This window comes from Gorilla gorilla, chromosome 10 (genome assembly GCF_029281585.2).
Source record: "Gorilla gorilla gorilla isolate KB3781 chromosome 10, NHGRI_mGorGor1-v2.1_pri, whole genome shotgun sequence".
Classification (NCBI taxonomy): domain Eukaryota; kingdom Metazoa; phylum Chordata; class Mammalia; order Primates; family Hominidae; genus Gorilla; species Gorilla gorilla.
The window spans coordinates 51911315-51933350 of NC_073234.2; the positions used below are offsets into that span (position 1 = coordinate 51911315).

At 43.4% G+C, this 22036-nt stretch overlaps 1 protein-coding gene across 2 annotated transcripts in view; it reads right to left on the reverse strand.

Annotated features, from left to right (window-relative positions):
• SPATS2 (spermatogenesis associated serine rich 2) overlaps positions 1-22036 on the reverse strand; it is a 155481-nt gene that overhangs the window by 101473 nt on the left and 31972 nt on the right. The window contains exon 2 of one of the 2 annotated variants that reach the window (XM_055357295.2): positions 18226-18318. The exons of the other annotated variant lie outside the window; for it this stretch is intronic. The gene's annotated coding sequence lies outside the window, so the exon portion shown is untranslated. The remainder of the gene's footprint in view (positions 1-18225; positions 18319-22036) is intronic. 2 annotated transcript variants of the gene reach the window in all.

The following is a 22036-nucleotide window of genomic DNA, read 5'->3' on the forward strand; positions in this document are numbered from 1 at the left end:
GCTCAAGTTCAAGCAGTCTGCCCATCTTGGCCTCCCAAAGCGCTGGGATTACAGGCGTGAGCCACCATGCCAACCCTAATCTTTATTTACTGCTTACTATAGGCCAGGAACTATACTAATAACGCGATTTTATATGCATTATCAAAAATCTTCACAAAAACTCTGTTAGGTAAAAGAAACATACTTCTGAAACAAACAAAAAGACAAAAATAACTAGAGGGAAGATTAAGGAGGTCATACCAAATGACTCCAACTTTTTAGTTATGGAAACAGGAGGAAAAAAAGCAGGAAGGCTTGAGGGCTTGAGAGGAACAGATAAGAAACTAACATTTACTGCCTACTATGTGCCAGCCACTGTAACATCCATTACATACATGTCATGTAATTCTGTGAAGTACTTATCATTCATTTAACTGAAGAACTTGAGGTTTGCGAGTTTCCCAAGAACAAAGAGCTGGTAAGTGGTGAGGTGGTGATTCAAACCTAGCTCCATGAAACTACAAATTATATTTCTTTCTCCTCTCCCTCTCCCTCCCTCTCCCCACGGTCTCCCTCTCCCTCTCTTTCCACTGTCTCCCTCTGATGCCGAGCCGAAGCTGGACAGTACTGCTGCCATCTCAGCTCACTGCAACCTCCGTGCCTGATTCTCCTGCCTCAGCCTGCCGAGTGCCTGCGATTGCAGGCATGCGCCGCCACGCCTGACTGGTTTTCATATTTTTTTGGTGGAGACGGGGTTTCGATGTGTCGGCTGGGCTGGTCTCCAGCTCCTAACCGCGAGTGATCTGCCAGCCTCGGCCCCCCGAGGTGCCGGGATTGCAGACGGAGTCTCATTCACTCAGTGCTCAATGGCGCCCAGGCTGGAGTGCAGTGGCGTGATCTCGGCTCGCTATAACCACCTCCCAGCCGCCTGCCTTGGCCTCCCAAAGTGCCGAGATTGCAGCCTCTGCCTGGCCGCCACCCCGTCTGGGAAGTGAGGAGCGTCTCCGCCTGGCCGCCCATCGTCTGGGATGTGAGGAGCCCCTCTGCCTGGCTGCCCAGTCTGGAAAGTGAGGAGCGTCTCTGCCCGGCCGCCATCCCATCTAGGAAGTGAGGAGCGCCTCTTCCCCGCCGCCATCACATCTGGGAAGTGAGGAGCCTCTCTGCCCGGCCGCCCATCGTCTGAGATGTGGGGAGCACCTCTGCCCTGCCGCCCCGTCCAGGATGTGAGGAGCGTCTCTGCCCGGCCGCCCCGTCTGAGAAGTGAGGAGACCCTCTGCCTGGCAACCACCCCGTCTGAGAAGTGAGGAGCCCCTCCGCCTGGCAGCCACCCCGTCTGAGAAGTGAGGAGCCCCTCTGCCCAGCAGCCACCCCGTCTGGGAAGTGAGGAGCGTCTCCGCCCCGCAGCCACCTCGTCCGGGAGGGAGGTGGGGGGGTCAGCCCCCTGCCCGGCCAGCCGCCCCGTCCGGGAGGGAGGTTGGGGGGGTCAGCCCCCCGCCCGGCCAGCCGCCCCGTCCGGGAGGGAGGTGGGGGGATCAGCCCCCCGCCCGGCCAGCCGCCCTGTCCGGGAGGTGAGGGGCGCCTCTGCCCGGCCGCCCCTACTGGGAAGTGAGGAGCCCCTCTGCCCGGCCAGCCGCTCCATCCGGGAGGGAAGTGGGGGGGGTCAGCCCCCCGCCCGGCCAGCCGCCCCGTCCGGGAGGGAGGTGGGGGGGTCAGCCCCCCGCCCGGCCAGCCGCCCCGTGGGGGAAGTGAGTAGCCCCCCCGCCCGGCCAGCCGCCCCGTCCGGGAGGGAGGTGGGGGGGGTCAGCCCCCCGCCCAGCCAGCCGCCCCGTCCGGGAGGGAGGTGGGGGGGTTAGCCCCCCGCCTGGCCAGCCGCCCCGTCCGGGAGGTGAGGGGCGCCTCTGCCCGGCCGCCTCTACTGGGAAGTGAGGAGCCCCTCTGCCCGGCCGGCCGCCCCGTCCGGGAGGGAGGTGGGGGGGTCAGCCCCCCGCCCAGCCAGCTGCCCCGTCCGGGAGGTGAGGGGCGCCTCTGCCCGGCCGCCCCTACTGGGAAGTGAGGAGCCCCTCTGCCCGGCCACCACCCCGTCTGGGAGGTGTACCCAACAGCTCATTGAGAACGGGCCATGATGACAATGGCGGTTTTGTGAAATAGAAAGGGGGGAAAGGTGGGGAAAAGATTGAAAAATCGGATGGTTGCCGTGTCTGTGTAGAAAGAGGTAGACATGGGAGACTTCATTTCATTTTGTTCTGTACTAGGAAAAGTTCTTCTGCCTTGGGATCCTGTTGATCTGTGACCTTACCCCCCAACCTTGTGCTCTCTGAAACATGTGCTGTATCCACTCAGGGTTGAATGGATTAAGGGCGGTGCAAGATGTGCTTTGTTAAACAGATGCTTGAAGGCAGCATGCTCGTTGAGAGTCATCACCACTCCCTAGTCTCAGGTGCCCAGGGACACAAACACTGCGGAAGGCCGCAGGGTCCTCTGCCTAGGAAAACCAGAGAACTTTGTTCACTTGTTTATCTGCTGACCTTCCCTCCACTATTTGCCTGTGACCCTGCCAAATCCCCCTCTGCGAGAAACACCCAAGAATGATCAATAAAAAATAAAAAATAGAAAAAAAAATATTTCTTTCTGCTATATCAACATCAGGAATGTGCTAGAGAATAAATATGAGATGAATAAAAAGATCATAAAGCAGCAAAGGCCCAGTTAAAATCACACAGCATGAAATTAGAGCAGATAATGCCAACTCTGTGCCCTCTGCTCCCTGAGTTCAACCACCCAGGTAAAAAGCATTTAACATTAGGAAGTTGCCTGAATTGCAACGAATTTATATGTACATTTAAGGACTAATATAGGGCAGAAGAGTTTTACCTCCCTTCAAATTATCATTATTGTTCTTTACAAAAATGAATACCTACAAAATATTAGGCACTGGATAGGCTTACAGGACTTGCTACCCAAATATTTGAAGCTACAGTTTAGGTAGCTGTACATAGTCCAAATTCAACACTAATCTGAGGAAGTATCTAATGTCAATCAAAATATCAGAAAATATCCACCTAAGAGTAACTTTTCTTTGTTTTCAAAACTGACTTTATTTAAATGAATAGGCCCTAAAACTAACAGACATTGGATTATTGTCAAAAATCATAACACAGATCTGTTTACTTCACCTTTTTATGATGTAGGGGAAAACCTTTTAGACTTTAAAATGGACCAGAATTAGGCATCTTCGATGGAAACGAGGCATTGCATAATGTGTACCCTTCCTAGTTATCTGATTCTATGGGATTTGTATCCCTCATGGTCTTTGAGCTATTTTACAACTGTAAATTGTAGATAAGTGGTAGCAGTGCAAAGGTGGTTGTTTTTTTTTTTTTTTTGAGACAAAGTCTTGCTCTGTTGCCCAGGCTGGAGTGAGTGGTGTGATCTCCACTCACCACAACCTCTGCCTCCCAGGTTCAAGAGATTCTCCTGCCTCAGCCTCCCATGTAGCTGGGATTACAGGCGCGCGCCACCATGCCCAGCTAATTTTTGTAGTTTTAGTAGAGACGGGCTTTTGCTATGTTGGCCAGGCTGGTCTTGAACTCCTGACCTCATGATCCGCCCGCCTCAGCCTCCCAAAGTGCTGGGATTATAGGCGTTAGCCACCGCACCCGGCCAATGCAAAGAATTTTTACATATACATGTGCAAATAAATTCTATCCAGTGTAAGGGGCAACAATTTTTCCTGGTGGAAAAAGCCAGTTTTGGATTGGTCTGTAAATTAATTTCAAGCATCCTTTTTTCCTTTTGAGTCAGGGTCTCATTCTGTGGCCCAGGCTTGTGTGCAGTGGTACAATTACAGCTTGCTGCAGCCTTTAATTCCTGAGTTCAAGTAATCCTCCCATCTCAGCCTCCGGAGTAGCTGGGACTACAAGAATGCACCTGGCTAATTTTGTTTTTAATAATTATTTCTTTGTAGAGACAGAGTTTCACTAGGCTGATCCTGAACTCCTGGCCTCAAGTGATCATTTCACTTCGGCCTCCCAAGTGTTAGGATTATGGGTGTGGGCCACCGCACCTACCAAATGTTAAGCATTCTTGATCCTATGTATGTGTGGTACTTTGAATTGTCCTTTGAACCATTTTAACTTCTTACTGGTTCTTTAATTAATATATTAAATAACATCTTTTACATGTGTTCATTTTATTTATTTATTTTTATTTTTATTTTTTGAGATGGCGTCTTGCCCCGTCACCCAGGCTGGAGTGCAGTGGCTCACTGCAACCTCCGCCTCCCAGGTTCCAGCGATTCTCCTGCCTCAGCCTCCCAAGTAGCTGAGACTACAGATGCATGCCACCATGCCTGGCTAATTTTTGTATTTTTAGGAGAAATGGGGTTTCCCCATGTTGGCCAGGCTGGTCTCCAACTCCTCACCTCAGGTGGTCTGCCGGCCTCGGCCTCCCAAATTGCTGGGATTACAGGCGTGAGCCACTGTACCCAGGCCTCACTTTATACTTGTATGAAAATCAAGATTTTTGCCTGTTTTTTTATCCCTTAACAATAAATATAACATGTGGTAGATAACCTGGAAAATAAAAAAATTTTAATGCAAAAGCTCAAAGCTCAAGGGAAAGAAACATCCTTTTCTAACCATCTACGTGTTTAAGGAAGACCAAACAAAACTTGTGCCTTGTCTCTTCTCAGTTCCAAAATTTTAGGACTCTAAGAAGCATAGCCATTGTTGAACTTGGTCATTCATCAAAGAGCCCATAACTCACAAAAGAATTGTTTGAAATGGTATTTCCAGCTGCTTTTCCTTGATGCATAGTGTAAATAAAGAACTGTCTCAAGAACAGAAGCTTCATCATTTCAGAAATGCTTTGAATCTTTTCTCTGAACTACTTTTGTTAATTGCACCAATAAAACAGACAGTATGTTTTCATAATGAACTAAAAATCTACATTTGACAAATGCCTTTTCTGATCCAAAATACTCGTGCCAGTCCACATCTGTACAATCATAAGAATGTTAAATATATCTGCTGCTTTCAAAATAATAGCTATCTTCTACTAGTATATGTCATATGAAAGGATAGAATGAGCAAATATTTTTTAACAAATTCACTGGATTCTAATATTCACACAAAGTTTAAGGAAGCCCAAACCAGAAATCAATGTACAAACTAAACATTAAATCAACAACATATTTTAAATTCATTAATACAGAAAGGAAAGGGTATATCAATGCTCAGATCTTCTGGCTAAGCCCCAAATTTAAAAATATCTCTAATACCACTAGTTTCTATGGAATTACTGGTTTCACAAAGCAGCTTTTTTCCTCACATAGGATCAAACTAATCCACTGGCAGTCTCTGGAAAGAAGCAGTAAAATCAAGTTGTTCCAAAAATCTTTATACTCAGCATTCATTCAAAGCCTTCCAAACCACTCCCAGGCTTGTAACATGTCAGAAAAATATTGCTTTAGCAAGTAATTATTTTGCCCAAAAATGAACAGAGCAATTTAGATTGGAAATAATTTGCTATCCATGTCATTCATAAATCCATGCTACTATATTGTAAGTCTTAAAATGAATGCATAATGCATGCAGCATATCATGCATTAAATATTCTAAAAGATAAGTTTTCATTTAGCTGAAATTAGTTAAGTAATACTAGGAGACTTAAAAGCATAAAAAGTTAACTCTTTCTTCTCCCCACCCCTACTCCCTCCAAACCACTCAGGAACCTTGGGAGGGGAACAGGAGTATGTGTCAGGTGGAGGGAAAAAGAATGTAGATAAAACAAACAAGACAAATGAAAAGGTATAGAATGTTAATCCCAAAACTTCTGCCAAATTACAACTGAAGTTAAGGAACTGTAGTGAAGTCTTCTGATTTACACTAGTTCAAGATCTGAAAGTACCTATTGTCTGCCTTCCTATAATGTAACTCATTTCAAAACTTTGTTTTCTGATTCTTCTCATGGTTCTTATAGCACTACAAATTAGCATGTGTTTGCAGGAATTCTACCAAAGCTTTGTAAAAGTATTTTTCAAATACCAGGTAAAAGTAATTTAGTCGGCTGGCCACAGTGGCTCACATCTGTAATCCCAACACTTTGGGAGGCTGAGGTAGATGGATCACTTGAGGCCAGGAGTTTAAGACCAGCCTGGGCAACATAGTGAGACCTGTCTCTACAAAAAATAAAAATAAAAAACTAGGCCAGGTGTGGTGGCTCATGCCTGCAATCCCAGCACTTTGGCAGGCTGAGGGAGGCGGATAACCTGAGGTCAGGAGTTTGAGACCAGCCAGCCCAACATGGCGAAACCCCGTCTCTACTAAAAATACAAACATTAGCTGGGCGTGGTGGCAGGCACCTGTAATCCCAGCTACTAGGGAGGCTAAGACCGGAGAATCCCTTGAACCTGGGAGGCAGCGATTGCAGTCAGCCAAGATCACGCCATTGCACTCCAGCCTGGGTAACAAGAGCAGAACTCTGTCTCAAAAAAATAAAATTAAATTAAATTAAAATTAAAAATTAGCCAGGCATGGTGGCACACACCTGTAGTCCTAGCTACTCAGGAAGCTGAGGCAGGAGGACCCCTTGAGCGCAGGAAGTTGAGGCTGCAGTGAGCCATGATTGCACCCCTGCACTCTGGCCTATGCAACAGAGTGAGACCCTGCCTCAAAAAAAAAAAAAAAAAAAAAAAAAAAGAGTCATTTAAAATGAAAGCTACACAGTGAAACCCCACCTCTACAAAAAAAACATAAAAATTAGCCCAGCATGGTGGCATGCGCCTATAGTCTCAGCTACTCAGGAGGCTGAAGTGGGAGGATGGCATAAGCCGGGAGGTGGAGGTTGCAGTGAGCCAAAATCTTGCCACTGCACTACTGCCTGGGCAACAGAACAAGACATGGTCTCTAAATACATAAACACATACATGCTAATACACTTTTTCCCTCTACCCCAAATTCAACAATGTACAGATCTGGATACCAAGAAAAATAAAACAGGTTAATGATTACATTCAGGCATTTCTTCTTCCCAGAAGTGTTGTAATATGGCAGACAGCTATTTCTGCAACAACTTTCTATTTGCTAGGCTACTGTCTTCTTTTAGGTCATCAGAGAAGATGGGTTGAATCTCTCAAGATGTACAAACCCAGAAAGATAAAGAAACAGCAAAACGGGAAGAAGAAAACAAAATGGAAACAACACAAAACACAATAGCCTCTACAAACACATATCATAAATCACCGTTTCTGAATATTTTACCTCCAGAGCCAGATCACTACATAAGGTGAGCAAAGCCTTATCAGATGGGGTCAGGCACTAGAGTAGTTCTAGAGACAGTGCCCTAATGCTGTTCAAAGACTCTTCTAACCTGCTTTACAGTCTCTACATTCTAAATTATCTCCATCACCTAACCCCTTTTCAAAATATCCCTTAGGAGTATCCCTACAAGAATTAAGAAAGCTAGCTAAACTAATTCAACTGAAAGTGTGAATGACAAACAGGCACATATATTCTTTAACCCTTGCAAAGATGTTACTTATGGATTCAAGCTAATCCCTAAATGGTAAAAATTTTAATACAGAGATTTTAATTTCTTTTTGTTTCCTCTTTTGAGAGAGAAGAATCATTAAGCCTACTCTGATACAAAAGGAAAAGAGAGGAAATCAAATGTCAGTCCAAAGTTCCCAGGTCCTGTCCCTACTGAAGAAAAGAGGTTTTTATTACCGGGAAGTCTTCTTCCACAGCTCTTGACAAACCAGTTCTTGAACATTTAAAAGAAGAGAGGCCATCTTTCATCTCCCTGCCTAGTGAAAAAGGGAAGAGAAAAGCCTGACACGTTGTCTAGCTTCCAAAACTTGTTGATAGGTATATATGTGGGGTGTCTGGTGTTTTAAAATACATTTGCAAATTCTTTCATCCTTCTCCCATCAGAAGGTAGAGTCTCATTCTTCTCCTCATGAAGGGAATGCAACAGAAGGGGCACTGAGCAACCTCAGAAGCTAGGTCATAAAGGTGATAAAGGCCAGGCACAGTGGCTCACGCCTGTAATCCCAACACTTTGGGAAGCTGAGGTGGGCAAATCATTTGAGGTCAGGGGTTCGTGACCAGCCTGGCCAACATGGTGAAACCCCACCTCTACTAAAAATTCAAAAAAATGAGTCGGGCATGGTCATGGGTGCCTGTAATCCCAGTGGGAGGCTGAGGCAGGAGAATTGCTTGAACCCAGGAGGCGGAGGTTGCAGTGAGCTGAGATCAAGCCACTGCACTCCAGCCTGGGCAACTGAACGAGACTCCATCTCAAAAATAACATAACATAACATAACATAACATAACATAACATAACATAACATAAAATGGTGATAAAACTTCTGCCAGGTGCTCTCTCAGGCAACTTCAAAGTCCAAGTCACCATATAAGATACCCAGTAAGCCTCACAGGGTTAGAGAGATGTCTGGAAACACCAGCTGTTAAGGCTTCCCAGCCCAGCCACCTCATATGAATGAGGAACCCTCTGAGATAATGACTCCAGGCCCAGCTACCATCTATCTCCAACTGCATAAGAGACGCTGGTGAGGAAGGCTTCTAAGTGATTCCAACCCCAGCTATGACCTGACTGCACCTTCAAGAGAAACCCTAAAAAAGATCTGCCTAGCCAAGCCCAAACATCAGAACCATAAAAGATAAAACGGAGTTTTGTTTTACACTGCTAAATTTGGGATGTGTGTTACACAGCAATAGATAACCAAAACAGATTTTGGTACAGAGAGTAGATTTTTTTGTTCTGCCATTAAAAAGAAAAAAAAAAAAAAAGTAAAATGTTTGGTCTTAACACTGAGCAGCAAAGGAAAGCAAAAAGGGCCTTGAGAGTGTAAGCCAAGGCCTGCAGGGTCTTGAGAAAAATGTTAACAAAGGCCTCAAGGAGGCTGTCGTAAAGACTTAAAACAGAGATGAGCAAACTACAGTCTGCAGGTGAAATTCAACCTGCTGCCTGTTTTTGTAAATAAAGTTTTATTGGAACACAGCCATACCTATTAGTTTACATATTGTCTAAGTATGCCAGAGATCATATGGCCCAAAAAGCCTAAAATATTTACTATCTGGCCCTTTACAGAAAAAGGTTGCAGGCCCCTGGCTTAAAAGTAAATGCAAAAAGCGTTATCGGAAGCTGAAGAATTTTATTGGGTAACCACAGAAAAACTTTAGCAAAGCTGTCATCTGCAGTAATGTGGAAAACAGAAAATATAATTAATGAACTGACAGACTAGATAAGGAGATTTCCAGGTAGAATATCAAGTATCAACTGGTTTCTTTTAGCTGTGTATAAGAAAGTACAGATAGAGAGAGATAAGCTCCAGAAGAAATTATACAATTTCCAAGCAGTATATAGAATATAAGGAGCAATGAGTTGCTAGGTCCAAAAATTAAACTGTTTCTTATTCCCAGCCTTCCCATATAGCAAACATTTCTCAAATTAAGAAATGTCCCAGACCAGGCACAGTGACTCATGCCTGTAATCCCAGCACTTTGGGAGGCCGAGGTGGGTGAATCACCTGAGGTCAGGAGTTTGAGACCAGCCTGACCAATATGGTGAAACCCCATCTCTGCTAAAAATACAAAATTAGCCTGTAATCCCAGCACTTTGGGAGGCTGAGGGGGGCAGATCAGGTGGTCAGGAGTTCGAGACCAGCCTGCCCAATATGGTGAAACCCCATCTCTACTAAAAAAATACAAAAATTAGCTGGGCGTGGTGGCACGTGCCTCTACTCGGGAGGCTGAGGCAGGAGAATCGCTTGAATGCAGGAGGCAGAGGTTGCAGTAAGCCAAGATCCCGCCACTGCACTCCAGCCTGGGCAACATGAGTTAAACTCTGTCTCAAAAAAAAAAAAAAAAAAAGAAAAAGAAAAAAGAAAAAGAAAGAAATGCTCCCTGGGCTAGGCACAGTGGCTCATGCCTAAAATCCCAGCACTTTGTGGGGCCAAGGTAGGAGGATTGCTTGAGGCCAGGAGTTCAAGACCAGCCTGGGCAACATAGTGAGACTCTGTCTCTACCAAAAATTTAAAAATTAGCCAGGCATGTGCCTGCCTATAGTCCTGGCTACTCAGGAGGCTGAGGTGGGAGGGTCACGAGCTAAGGAGTTCAAGGCTGCAGTGAGCTATGATCACACCACCACACTCCAGCCTTTGAGACAGAGCAAGAACCTGTCTCAAAAAAATAAAAAAATAAAAAAGCCTTCTGGGCAAAGATCAAATCCAAAGCAGACCAGGGAAAATTGGCATGAAGATTAAAACTTTATTTAGACCAAGAGTCAGCAAACATTTTCTGCAAAGGACCAGATAAATATTTTAGGCTGAGGGCCATATACAGTCTCTGTTGAACTTTTTTTTTTAACCCTTTGAAAATATAAAAACAAGTCTTAGTTCGATGGCCTTTGCCTACTCCTAGTTCAGATGTCAAAGACATTTAAGGTGGTACCTCATAGACTGTTTCAAACAAAAGGCCTTCTAAGAATTCTAAAGGTGTTGTCCCACAAAAGCCATATAGGAAACCTAAGCTCCACATGTTCTATCAATGTGCAAGTGTGGCTTTTATCTAATACATTAAAACTCCCTTCCCATAAGAGTCACAGAAAATCTACTAAGTTTTAAAGAGAATTTTATGTTCAGAAACACTGTCATCTTGGACTAAAAGGGACAGAGACCATACAAAACGAAAAGAGGCTTCTGGACACCCAAACTTCTATAGGCAGGAAAGAAGCCAAGAAAAGTACTCTATTGCAACACAGTACATTTTATGGAAAAGGATGAATTCAAAAGGCAGCCCAAGAGCTATGGAGGATCATTCCTAGGCAGTAGGGCTGATCCCTCCAATAATGTTACAGAACTGGTAATACATGCCTGCTTGGATTTCAGAATTGCTGTGGACCCATGACTGTGTTCCTCCCATTTTTCTGTATTTTTGAACAGGAGTGAATACAGTGGTTATCTTCTGCCTGTCCAGTGTTGCATACTGGGTAGGCTGGGAATGGGGGGAGATGCCCTGTCTGTTTAGTTCACAGGTCTTCAGAGTGAAAGCAATGGTAGTCAAAGAGCTACACCCAAGGAACCATATCTGAGTAGCCTTATTTATACCTGGATCTGATTTAGAAAGCAAGATCCTGGACCTCAAACCTGAGACTAATGCTGAAATGTATTAGGCGAGATTCTGGGGGCCTTGAGAAGGGGTGAGTGTATTCTGTAAGTGGGAGGAATTAAAATAATTTGTGACCAGAGAGCAGACTGAAGTACCCTTGGAATATGACATGTTGGCAAGATAGGGTGGCTCACACCTATAATCCCAGTACTTTGAGAGGCTGAGGCAGGAGGATCACTTGAACCCAGGAGTTCCAGGACAGCCTGAGCTACACAGCAAGACCCTGTCTCTACGGGGAAAAAAAAAAAATTAAAATTAAAATTAAAAAGTTACAGTAGTCTGGCTACCATAAAGTCCCTATGCTGGAGTGACTACACGAAAATAGAGAGAGATGTCCAAGGGGCCGTAGCTGTTCCACCCCCTGCCTATTTGAACTTCCCTGCTCCTGTCAGATATGTAAGTACAGAAGGAAGCCATCAACATATCTCTAGGCTCAGTCACCATCTGACTACAACTACATGACAGAACTTGAGCAAGAACCACTTAGCTGAGCCCAGTCAACCCCCAAAACCATGAGGGTTTTATGCACTAAGTTTGGAGTTGTTTTGTTCCTTAGTAAGAAACAAAACAACTGTTTAACAACATGTCTGGAGACCCCAGCCTGAGACTCGGGAAGTTCAAACTTAGCCTGCCTTTCTATATTACCAATCAATTAACATCAAATACTAGCTTTATGCTTACTCAGTTCCTTCTTCTTTCCCCAGCTGAAATGTTTAATTTGACCATGGCAAAAGATATTTTTATAATTGCTTTAACATTTATCCAATTACAATGTGACAAAATCATTAGAAGTTTCAAGATTTATGCCAATCTAACTTTAAATATTATTTGAATCTAACTTTAAATATTATTATCTAACTTCAAATACTATTTGAATTTTTTTTTTTTACAATGAGCATCTCACTCTGTTGCCCAGGCTGTAGTAGTACAGTGTGTTGTGATCATGGCTCACTGAAGTCTCAAACTCCTGGCTTCAAGCGATCCTCCTACCTCAGCCTCCCAAAGTGCTGGGATTACAGGAATGAGCCACCATGCCCAGCCTGAAACGACTTCTAATTATTTACACACACACATAATCAATGGTTTACTGCCTATTAACATTTATTTTACAATTATTTTTTAAGTTATTAGGTAATTTAACCGGGCACAGTAGCTCACGCCTGTAATCCCAGCACTTTGGGAGGTCAAGGCAGGCCGATCACCTGAGGTCAGCAGTCAGGAGTTTAAGACCAGCCTGGCCAACATGGTGAAACCCTGCCTCTACTAAAAACACAAAAATTAGCTGGGCATGGTGGCGCATACCTATAATCCCAGCTACTCGGGAGGCTGAGGCAGGAAAATCGCTTGAACCCAGGAGGCAGAGGTTGCAGTGAGCCAAGACGGCGCCACTGCATTCCAGCCTAGGCGACAGAGAGAGAATCCATCTCAAAAATAAAATAAAATAAATTATTAGGTAATTTGAGACTGACGGTCATGCTATCTCCTCTGCAATATAACACTAATTTATAGTGTTTTAAAATGCAGTTGTATCTGCAGAACTAAAATAATCATCACTAACATATAATAACCACTATTTCTAAGGCCTCGTCATCTTTAAATCCTGTAAGTTTGGAAAAAATAAACCTTTTGCATTTGAAGATATACAATTCAATGTGTTTTAGATCACTGGCAGGGAATTTAATGTTCTAGCTCTCTTAGAAGAAAAAAATGGAATTTGATTTTCACATATTATAAACATGGTTAAGCCCAACTTCTGTAGAGAAACTAAAACAGCTGAGCCAAGAACTAATTGGCCCCAGCAGAATGGCAGAAGGTACTGTGAAAGAAGAATAGCAAGGAGGCCTGAGGTCAAGGTAACTTACCTCTGAAAGAATACTTTCTTTCTCCATGGTGTGCGCACTTCCAACTAGACACATCCTAAATTATTTAGCAGTGGTTTAATTAACCTTTTTTCACTTTTTCCTAGACTGTCAAATGCTTGATTTTTTAAGCAAGTACCAAGAGGAAAAAATCAAATATAATCCTAATTAGTTTGAGAAGAAATTTTAAAGAATAAAGTATGTATTCTGCTTTAGATATGATTCTTTGAATATTGGGTCATGCAGATACCCAAGTCTACTCTATGAAGAAAACTATTTTAATAAGCTTTTCTTTTTTCGGGGGGACCAAAAATATTTATTTACTCATGGTAGATTATGGCACATAATGCTTCATTTCACATTTCAATCAAGTCTCTTCACATAGTCTCAGTAAAACATGCATATTCATCAAGATAAGCTAGTATTTGAGTTATGGAGGCTTGGAAGTCCAAGTTGAGGGGGCACATCCGGTGGGAGCCTTCTTGCTGGTGTGTTCTCTTTGATGTGTCCTGAGATGACCAAGGGTATTACATGGCAAGAGGACTGAGTATGCTAACAACAATAAACTTTTCTATTACTACATTAGATGGGAAACTAAAAGGAAAGAGAAGGTCAACATGCAAACATCTATTTAACCCATAATGTGGCTGATTTTAAATATCAGTATGGGCTCTGGCTCCTGATAGCAGAGTCATCCCATCCAAGGGGAGAGAAAAGGTTTTCACTTGCCCACAGGGCAAAAGTTTAGTCCCTATACAAATTTTGAAATAAGTAAATGTCACCTCCCACAGAGAACCCACAACTACCTAATTCCTCCTTCCTCATTCAAAACTTCTTCTATAAAACTAAAAGTGTCAGGAACACACTAAAACTCACTGAACTCAGTCACATTAAAGAATAGATATTTGATAGCACCTAACCCTCCCATGAGAGAAAAGATTATAAACTAAATATAATATAGTGGAGAAAATGCTGGTTTCCAAAAAAAAAAAAATCCTTTTAAGCTCTACATCAAAGAGATATGGGTGTTTTGCTTACCACTATATTCCCCAGCATCTAACAGAGGAATAAACGTATCAGTGAGCACTCAAAACTTTGCATAAATGAATAGATGGTCTGCTTTTATCTCTTATGTAAGAAACTTGCACTCTAGTTACAGTCTATCAGTAACTAGCTATGTAACTTTGGACAAGTTTCTTGATTTCTCAAGCTTTAGTTTCCATTATACAACACAAAATGAGGTCAGGTAGAAGTTGGGGAGAAAAATTAGATAGTAAGTATGATGTGGGCAAGGATCCTCTCTGTCTTACTCATTCTGCATCCTAGTGCCTAACAAAGTGGCTAGGGTATATTCAACTTTTTTTCAGATACATGGTGTGCAGCCATCAAACATGTATAGAACAGGCTGGGCACAGTGGCTCACACCTGTAATACCAGTGCTTTGGGAGGCCAAGGTGGGCGGATCACTTGAGGTCAGGAGTTCGAGACCAGCATGGCCAACATGGTGAAACCCCGTCTCTACTAAAAATACAAAAATTAGCCAGGCTTGGTGGCACACACCTATAATCCCAGCTACTCAGGAGGCTGAGGCAGGAGAATTGCTTGAGCCCAGGAGGCAGAGGCTGCAGTGAGCCAAGACTGCACCACTGTACTCCAGCCTGGGCGACAGAGCGAGACTCCATCTCAAAAACAACAACAACAACAAAAACATGTATTGAACAAAACTTCTTCCAGCCCTGATTCTACAATTCTTCACCATTTGCTTAAATGGTATTTGTTTTCTACACACACAGTATATACTCCAACAAGAAGATTTAAGATTCCTTCTCTACACTCAACTCAGCTATCAGTAAAGGTCTTTTAAAATTAAGATATGGCTGGGCCTGGTGGGTCATGCCTGTAATCCTACGACTTTAGGAGGCCAAGGCAGGTGGATCACTAGATGTCAGGAGTTCAAGAGCAGCCTGGCCAACAGGGTGAAACCCCATGTCTACTAAAAATACAAAAATTAGCCGGGTGTCATGGAGCATGCCTGTAATCCCAACTACTCGGGAGGCTGAGGCAGGAGAATCGCTTGAACCTGAGAGGCGGAGATTGCAGTCAGCTGACATTGCGCCACAGCACTCCAGCCTGGGCGACACAGGGAAGACTCCATCTGAAAAAAAAAAAAAAAAAAAAAGGCTGGGCACAGTGGCTCACGCCTGTAATTCCAGAATTTTGGGAGGCCGAGGCAGTCAGGAGATTGAGACCATCCTGGCTAACACAGTGAAACCCCATCTCTACTAAAAATACAAAAAATTAGCCGGGCATGGTGGTGGGCACCTGTAGTCCCAACTACTCGGGAGGCTGAAGCAGGAGAATGGCGTGAACCCGGGAGGCGGAGCTTGCAGTGAGCCGAGATCGTGACACTGCACTCCAGCCTGGGTGACAGAGCGAGACTCTGTCTCAAAAAAAACAAAACAAAAAACAACAACAAAAAAATACTTCTAAAATATTCTCCACCTCTCCACTTTGCATGATGGTGATACTATTTACCCTCTAAATGCAGCTTTTAAAAAGATAAGATTTGGATAGACAGGATGCCAGAAGCAGCACCATTTCCCATATTCTTCACAGCTGGTTTTTTGCAGTTTGATTCTATGATGCTGCCTGAAACACCATTAGAAGTACCTGGAATATCAGGTTAATTCATTTGTAATCCAAAAATGTATTCAAATGTCAAATGTACTATTATTATTCCATCTGTCCAACCTTTAGCATAATTGATTGAAAGCTGTATGCATTTATTTAGGTTCATGATTTTCACAGGATGCAACCAACAACTACCATTTATTCATTATTTAGGACACTTTCTGTAGCATTATTACAGAAAATAACATGTAAAAGAATCTTGTGCCTTTAGAATACTATCATCTCTTGGCCAGGCGCGGTGGCTCACACCTGTAATCCCAGAACTCTGGGAAGCCGAGGTGCGTGGATCACCTGAGGTCAGGAGTTCGAGACCAGCCTGGCCAACATGGCGATACCCCGTCTCTACTAAAAATACAAAAATTAGCTGGGCCTGGTGTTGCGTGCCTGTAGTCTTGGCTACTTGGGAGGCTGAGGCAGGAGAATCACTTGAAGCCAGGAGGCGGAGGTTGCAGTGAGCCAAGATTGCACCACTGCACTCCAGCCTGGGTGGCAGAGCAAGACTCTGTCTCAAAAAAAAAAAAAAAAAAAGGCCAGGCACAGTGGCTCACGCCTGTAATCTCAGCACTTTGGGAGTCCAAGGCAGGCGAATCACTTGAGGTCAGGATTTCAAGACCAGCCTGGCCAACATGGCAAAACCCTGTCTCTACTAAAAATACAAAAATTAGCCGGGCATGGTGGTAGGTGCTTGTAATCCCAGCTACTCGGGAGACTGAGGCAGGAGAATCGCTGGAGCCCAGGAGACGGAGGTTGCAGTGAGCCGAGATTGTGCCATTGCACTTCAGCCTGGGTGACAAGAGTGAGACTCTGTCTCAAAAAAAAAAAAGAATACTATCATCTCCAAATTAGGTGTGGCCTTCGAAAAGCGGGCATATCTCTGCTATCAGGTAGTAATGGCTAATACATTCAAGAACCTCAGCTTGAACAAAGTATTATGGCTGACATATTCCCAAATTATCCTTGATTTTAAAGTCTAATAACTAATAACTTTTTAGATATTAACTCATATAGCATTTTACAGTCTGTAACCTACCATTTAACACCGACATTGTTTTCATTCAATCAATCGTCTGCTTTGTGTCAAACACTGTGCTAGCCAAGCAGTCCACAAACTCTGTCAAGGGCCACACAACAAACATTTTAGGCTTTGCTGGACATACGGTCTGTCACAATACTCAGCTCTGCTGTTGGTGGTGCAAAAGCTGCACTGACAATATGTTAATGAATGAGCATGGCTGTGTCCTAATTAAACTTTATTTACAAAAAGAGGCAGTAGGTCATTTTTGGCTTGGCAATCCCTGTCTTAGCCTATGGGGAGATAGCAGTAAAACATTTTTTAAATTAAAATTTGAATAAATAAAATACACACAGAGCCTATCAGATCCACATAAGTGCTACAGAGAAAATGAAGCAGGGTAAAGGCGATAGAGAGCCAGGGCCTCACCAATATGGTGACATTTCAGCCTGACCCCTGAAGTAAGGAAGAGGAAAAGCCATGCTACCTGCACAGGAAAAGCATTCTAGGAGAGGTAACAGCAAGCACAAATGTTCTGAAGAAGAAACAACCTGGCATCTTAGAAAAACAGCAAGGATGCCGCTGTGGCTAAAGGAAGGTGAGCAGTGGAGAGTCATAGGAAATCAGGCCAGAGGAGTAAACTGAAGCCAGACTTTGTACAACCTTTTAGTCCACTGTCGCAACTTTGGCTTTTACTCTAAAATGGAAAACCACTGGAAGATCTTGAGCAAAGGAGTGACAACCTCATTTGACTTAATTTTAAGAGGATCATTCTGGAGGTCTGTTGAGAAAAGACTACACAAAGACAACGACAGAAAGAGAGAACTCAATCAGAAGACTAATGCAACAATCCAGGAAAGAGAGGACAGCAGTTTGAATCTGAGTGGTAGCAGTAGAGAGGGTGGTCAGATTCAGTATGTATTCTCAAAGTAAAACAAGATGAAATGTGATATGTAGAGAGAGGCATCAAGGATGATTCCAAGGTTTTTGTCCCAAGTAAATGGAAGGATAGTCTATTTACTGAAATGGGGATGACCATGAAAGAGGCGTGGAGACACATATGAAGTGTGAGATGCCTATTATATCCACTATTACACACGCACATAGAGATGTTAAGTGGCCAGTGGGATATACAAGTTTGGTGTTAATATTATTTTACATTATGATTGTTCCCAGTATATGTTTGCTCTCTCCAACTGTGTTATAAAATCCTTAAGAATAAGAACGCCTCACTTTCACTTCATTCACAGGTGATAGTATCAAGACGAATTCTTACTTTTTTTTTTTAACCAAATCTGCCTTGATCTTGGAACTCTTATTTTATACACAATTTTAATAGGGTTATAGTTCTAGTTCCTGAATCCACCAAAAGATAGAAGTAGCAAATTTAAAATAGGGGGAAAAAAGCAGCTATCACTGACTGCTGACAAAGGAGTAAACAGAAAAGAAAGCATAAAAAGCTGACAAAAACTAGGCTGGATGTGGTGGCTCACACCTGTAATCCCAGCACTTTGGAAGGCCAAGGTGGGAGGATCGCTTGAAGCCAGGAGTTCAAAATCAGAGTAGGCACCATAGTGAGACTCCATCTCTACAAAAAGTGGAAAAAAAATTAGTCAGGTATGGTGGTGCACAACTGCAGTCCCAGCTACTGGGGAGGCTGAAGTGGGAGGATCACTTGAGCTTGGGAGGTCAAGGCTACAGTAAGCTGTGATTGCATTGCTGCACTCCAGCCTAGGTAACAGAGCAAGAGACCCTGTCTTTAAAAAAAAAAAAAAAAAAAGTTTACAAAAACTAGAAAGATCTAGCATTCCAAGATTATTTATTATTTACTATAGATATTATACAAACAACTGTACATATATGTCAGTATCCTCCCGAATTCAAGCTATCCTCCTGCCTCAGCCTCCCAAGTAGCTGGGATTACCAGCATGCACCACCATGACTAGCTAATTTTTGTATTTTTAGTATAGACAGGGTTTCACCATGTTGGCCAGGCTGGTCTTGAACTCCTGACCTCAAGTGATCCACCCGCCTCGGCCTCCCAAACCAAAGGCATTGTTCTGACAGAACAAAATTTTTCCAAATATCTTTAGTTACATTTAATGTAATTTTCAAATGTCATGTTTTAAAGTATTGTTATTTAAAATGGAAGAAACTGTATGCAAAAGAGTAAATGCCAATTATCTGAAAAATTTATATATGTGTTATCCTCACAGGTTTGTTAGAAGGCAGATGAAATTATATACATGAAAGTCGTCTAATAAACATTTATTTGGACTCGCCCTGTACTAAAAATGGTAGATGTTTACGAAAAAGTAAGTTATCACTCAAGCTCAAGTCCCTCCTTTTTTTGAGACAGTCTCGCTCTGTCACCCAGGCTGGAGTTAAGTGGTGTGATCTTGGCTCACTGCAACCTCGGCTAACTGCAACCTCTACCTCCCGGGTTCAAGTGATTCTCCTGCCTCAGCCTCCCAAGTAGCTGGGATTACAGGCATGGGTCACCACGCCCAGCTAATTTTTGTATTTTTAGTAAAGACAGGGTTTTGCCACATTGACCAGGCTGTGTTTTAAACTCCTGACCTCAGGTGATCCACCCAACTGAGCCTCCCAAAGTGCTGCAAATTCAGGCGTGAGCCACGGTGCCCAGCCCAAGCTCAAGTCTCTTTTTGAGAGACGGACATATGAACAATTAATTATAACACAATGTGATCAGTAAAATGAATACAGATGTTGAATTCAGACATCTGGGTTTAAATTTTGACACTGTGTCAAAATTTAAGTGTGTAATTTTAGGCATGTTACCAACATCTCTGGAAATTATTAAACAGATTATATATAAATATGTAAAGCATCTAGCAGGGTAGACTGCACATAGAAAATGAATGGTAGCTAATTATAATCCTCATACACACATGGTACAATGAAATAATAATGATGGGTTAAACCAGGTGCCACACTTTTTCTGTAAAGAGCAAGATACCAAATATTTTAGGCTTTGCAAGCCATACAGTCTGTATTGCAACCACTCAAATCTGCTGCTGCAGTGTGAAAGCAGCCATAGACAATACAAAAAAAAAAAAAAAAATGAGCATGGTTGTGTTCCAACACAAGTTTTTTTCAGGGACACTGATGCTTGAATTTAATATAATTTTCATGTGTCACAAAATATTCTTCTTTTTATTCTTTCAACCACTTATAAGTATAAGAACCATTCTTAGCTTGCAGGCCATACAACAACAGGCAGCAGGCCAGATCTGACCTGTCCGTAAACAGTAGTTTACCAGCCCCTGGTACATAGGAATGTTGGGGATGAAGACAGTGATCAGAACAGATGACTCTGTTCTCTGTTCCCCTGGGTAAAACAAGGTTTGGCAGTTGGAGGGGCAAAGACAGCATACCTGTGGCTGCTTGACACATAACTATTCTCCCCTATTCTCTTTGACTGGCTGATTTCTGCTCATCTTTCAAGTCTCTATTTAAATGTGACTACTCTAAGCAGGGCGCAGTGGCTCACGCCTATAATCCCAGCACTTTGGGAGGCCAAGGAAGGAGGATCACCTGAGGCCAGGAGCTGGAGATCAGCTTTGGCAACATAGCAAGACCCTGTCTTTACAAAAAATTAGCTGGGCATAGTGGCTTGCACCTGTGGTCCCAGCTACTTGGGAGACTGAGGCGGAAGGATCGCTTCGGCCCAGGAGTTCAAGGCTGCAGTGAGCTAAGATCACACAACTACACCCCAGTCTAGGCAACAGAGCAAGATCTTATCTGTAAAAAAAAAAATGAAAAAAAAAAAGTCTCTAACTCTAGAACCTGTACTCTTTCCCTCCCTACCCCACCTAAGACTAATCTGATCCTTTCACTAGAGGCTTCCAAAGGACCCTGACAATTTCTATCACAGCATTCACCACGTTAAATTGTAATTTCTGGTTTAATTGTCTTCCCTGCAAGATTGTAAATCCATGCAAGCAGGAACTTGTCTCTTGCTCAACATGATATCTCTAGCATCTAGCCCAGTGCCTGGCACACAGCAGGTGCTAGTAAATATCCACTGGAACGAATGAATCTAGCAAAAGTCAAGTCTCACATCCAGCAACAGCTCTTTCTGGAACCTGTGAGGACACAGATCCTTAGGCAGGTTCCCTACTTCCAAATAGTACTTTACTCTCCCTTCCCAGAACACAGGTCAAACTTCCCTCTTCTACTCTTTTTCTTTGGCCAGATTTAAGGAATCTAAAGCTAATTCTCTTTGAAACTTCTTCCCTCCCTTCCCTTTCCAACCCTTGAGCTGAGGCCCCAAATTCCTTACTATAATCCTGCTGTCATTTCCCCAGCACCCAGTTTCCAGGATATTTAAGAATAGGGTACTAGGGGCAGGAAACAGGGAATAGAAAATCAATAAGCCATAACAGAGAATTCCAGTTTTGTTTGTGTGTGTGTGTGTGTGTGTGTGTGTGTGTAGACAGTGGCATGATCTCGGCTCACTGCAACCTCCACCTCCCGGATTCAAGCGATTCTCATGCCTCAGCCTCCCGAGTAGTTGAGTCTACAAGCACCCGCCACCACACCCAGCTAACTTTTGTATTTTTAGTAGAGACGGGATTTCACCATGTTGTCCAGGCTGGTCTCGAACTCCTGACCTCAGGTGATCCACCCACCTCGGCCTCCCAAAGTGCTGGGATTACAGGCATGAGCCACCACGCCCAGCAAGAATTCCAGTTTTTGAATCGCTGAAATAACAGCTTTTTACTTTTGACCACTTTGGCCCCAGGAGTAAATAAGAAGTAACAGAGCTCCAGCTCCTCCACCTTTCCCTACACCTGCACTGCCAGAAGTAAAGGGAACTTCCACTCTGCAGCTTCTTCACTACCTCTGTCCTTCATGTGCTTACACTACAATTTGCCTTGAGACATCAGGACTAATGTCATCATGATGTGTCCGTCTTTACGTTACTCACCACGAAAATCCCAGGACTCTCAGGTCATTCTGAATCCTCAAACTCTCACCCCCCTTTCTCCACTCCTCCTCAATTCCTGAAATCTTTGCATCATATCCCCTGGAACACATCAGCTAAATCCCCTATATCTTAAACCTCTTGTCTGAATGATCCCTTCACTATTTTGCTCCAAATGAAATCTAATTGCTCTGAAGCCACTGTTCTCTCTATAGTCCTATCCGTAGTGTTTTCTCTCTCACACCCTTATACCAGAGGGCCTAGAGGTTAGAAGAGGTAAAGTTATTTATCTTGTACCTAGTTTGTTTCCAGATTATTCCCCCTTCCTTCCTGAAAAAAGCCTCCTGTCAAACCA